Genomic DNA, 3,653 nt, shown 5'->3' with positions numbered 1-3,653 from the left:
TGTGCTTTGCAAGTTTTGTTTAGCTAAAATCTCATGAAACTGGGGTAGTTTCATGGGTGAAGGATTTGTAAGTAAAGCTGCTGTGTTTCACCCTTGCTGAGCATGAGCTCTGGTCTCACAATTACCCTCAAGTAAAAACATGGGACTTTGTTATTAGATGGTCTACCTATTGAGTTTGGGGAGAGGTGAGAATGAAGCCTTCACTGTTCTTCCATGTGACTTTAGAGAGGTAATAGGGTGTGTTGATAGAAACTCTTTAAGTTCTTCCTGGAGATAAAAGCTTAAAATTTGTTATCTCTTAGAGAGAGTGAGGTAGGTAGGAATTAAATTTGCATAGGCCTGTTCCTCATGGACTTTGAATAGTGGAGAGAAAACTCAGTGAATGAGATAATCCAGGGAAATGAATGTATTGTGTCAAGGTGGTTAAAATGACACCAAAGGAGAAAACCTAGAGTTTGAAGAACCACTTTACTTAGTGTGAAAAATATTAGGATTCAGATAAACCAGAATAATTCCATCGATGGTCATCACCAAGACATTTGCAAATGTAATCAAAGTCATGTCAGAAATGAGCGTCCAGTTTTGGTTGACTGTGTCTACTATGGTGAGAAAGAAGATTGTTCAAGACAGAAGATGACCTCAGAATAATCAGAAATGTACTATCACGTGGGGTTATTCACTAGTCTTTTACTTGAGAATAGTTTCAGTAGCAGGAGCACAGGTTTGCTGATAACAGGTGGAAATGGGCTCATTTTGTTTTGTTTAAAACCATACAAGTATCTATTTTGTGCTTAATTTCACTGGTTCACATGTCTGAACACCTGCAGTAAATCTGTCTCCGTTTTCACTGTCTTCACTCAAGTCCACTAACCTGGTTGACCGTATACCACTGCTGATTTCTAGTGCTCAGAGCAATAGACACAGGTTGGCTCAAGTACTGTTTCAGGTAGCTCCAGACATCAGGTTCATTCTCCAGGATCTGTCCTGCCCCACAAGACAGTAGGAGGCTTGTCTTTAATTATTAGCTCTGTAGGCATTACCTGCTGGTTCACAGTCTCACTGAGGCAGCAGAATCACCCAGGCTCTGACTGGGCGTCTAGTCATATGTACTCTGGGCAGTGTGGTAGGGCACAAGATGGGGAGAGCGAGAGTGGGAAGATGTATATTGTTATTTCCCACTCACTCAGTTACAGAGGGCTTCAAAACTTCCTTGCCACCTCTAGACCTAAAAATGGGCTCTGAGTTTTTAAAAGGCAGATTTGTGGCATTTGGACAGCATAAGCAATATTAGTATTTCCGTGGTTGCTTGACTTGTATCTATAAACTAAAAGAATAGGAAAAGAAAAAGAAAAGCTCATTCCAAATTGTTATGTAAGCATTTCTTTCAGTAAGATATACACCGAATATTTGTATGCAGTCTAGGGAAGTTTTAGGGCATCTAAGGAGAGCCAACAGAGTGTGAAAAGCTGAAAGAATTCACATCAAGTTGTTGTTTATACATCTGGGTCATACTGAACTTTAGAATCACTTGTGCCGGGAACTGATTTTGTTCCCCAAAAGGGTAAGGAAGCTCTAATCTGATTTTTGAGGTGACTAAAGTTTCTGACGAGCATCAGCAGTCTATATAGCTTGATTTTGGAAGAGTAAGCAGACCAGTTTTGAACCCCAACGTTTCCTTACTGAGTTCTCTTACCACAAATGGATAGCTGTGGAGTTTTTCATCTTCATTATGTGGTTATAGGACGTGTACTATCCAGAGAGTGAAGGAGGTGCAGAGATAAGGACAGGAAATGTTAACTCATTTTCAGTTACAGAGGCATTTAAGGTAAAATTGCTGATCCTAAAATCTGTGTCGTCTGGAGTAGTAAGGTTTACTGTAGTCCTCAATGTATTCTGAAAACTCTGCTTGTCTTGTAAATGATGTTCTGCTGCTTCAGTGTATAATAGATCATCAAAATTCAAAAGGTCAGTAATAAAGGGCTTCACCTCCAAACGTCATCCTTTTAACTTTCTGGTGTGAGCTCAGCTGGCACTGCTGGGTGAGGGTTCCTTCAGTGAATGTAGATGTTTCATTATCACTGTGATGTTGGGTATCAGATGCTGGTATACTTCACTTTGGGATGAACCACGTTATATGCATTAAGAGCTTCAGTTTTAAGCTAAAATTTTTCATTCCAGTAGTAACCCTTATCTTAGGTGAAAGGAATGAAGCTTGCTTGAATTAGAAAACGTGCTTGACATGTACAACCTAAATCCGCTTCAAGCTCTGCAGATTTTTAACAAGCAACTTGTGTCTCACAGAAGCCCTCTGATTAGGTCAGAAACTACCTGATGTTCAGTCCCCTGACCATTATCCAATGTCAGTTTGCCTGGCAGAGTTTGCGTTAATACCACCCTTGACTTCAGCACCTAGAGACGCAGTCTCTTGTGCCCAATGCCAACCCTGGGCCCCTGTTGCAGACTCCACTTGGCAAGGTCAATGTGTGCCTTTTTGTTTTCTCTCAGTTGTTTTTCAAACAACATTAAAATACAAAATTTTAAGTGTATAATTCATTGGCATTAAGTACATTTATGTTGTGCAACCACCATCCCTCATCCCAAATTGAAACTTTGTATCCATTAAACAGCTCTCCCAGACCTTGGCAACCACCCTTCTACTTTATTGTCTGTGAATTTGACTGTTGTAGGTGCTTCATGTGAGTAGAATTATACAGTGTTTCCTATGTGTCTTATCGTTTGATTTGCTAAGGTGTTGCCTTGCTCCTCAAAATGTGGTCCATGGACCAAGCAGCGTTGGCATCATCTGAAACTTGTTAGAAGGACCAAGCATTCACACCACCGAAATCAGAGTTTATATTTTCACAACGTCCCCAGTGACTCCTGCATGTTAAAGTGGGAAAAGGACCAACTTTGATTATGACCCCCTGAGAATTTTAGATGGTCAGGAACCAGGCAGGGACGTCACCAGCACTACATGAGAGGAGAGTTTGGTGTGTCAAGCTTTGGGGCTTTGTGATGTGTCGTAGTGAGCCAGATAGACATGGTCAGCTCAGCCTGCAGCAGCTAAGTCTAGAGAGAAAGAGACAGGATGGAATTAGTGTTTTAGCGTTAGCCAAAAAAAAAAAAAACCAGGAAGACTGCTGGAAAACAGAGATTGTAGCCAGTCATGAAGAAGTAAATCTTCCCTGATGAAGTGACATTTGGATTGAGTCCTAAAGGTTGAATGTGGAGTCGCTGTTGCTTGGGGCTGGGGAAGAATTCCAGACATGTGAGTCTTGCTGTGGAAGGAGCTTGGAGTTCCCTAGAGAAGGAGGTATTGCAACTAGGGTTAAATGGAGGTGGAGGGTACAGGATAAAAGATGAGGCTAGTTGCCACTGGATGGTGGGTGCTGTGAGCCATGCTGAGGATCTCAAAGCAGTAATATGTTGGAAGTGCTTTTGAAATGGATTCCATTGGTGTGCTTTGTGGAGGGGAGACTATGGAAGCTTAAGGGTAACGAGGTTTTTATGTATTTTTTTTCTTTGATCTCAGCCACTAGGGTGTAGGCAGCTGAACTAGACTTGGCCATTTGGCTGTTCCCATCTGGAATAGATGGAATCTATTAAATCCTTAAATCTGGAGGGAGAGCTGCAAAGATTTAAAGAATGGTTAT

The sequence above is a fragment of the Ovis canadensis genome, chromosome 1, assembly GCF_042477335.2.
Source record: "Ovis canadensis isolate MfBH-ARS-UI-01 breed Bighorn chromosome 1, ARS-UI_OviCan_v2, whole genome shotgun sequence".
In the NCBI taxonomy this organism is placed as follows: domain Eukaryota; kingdom Metazoa; phylum Chordata; class Mammalia; order Artiodactyla; family Bovidae; genus Ovis; species Ovis canadensis.
Note: the sequence above shows the minus strand (reverse complement) of the source record.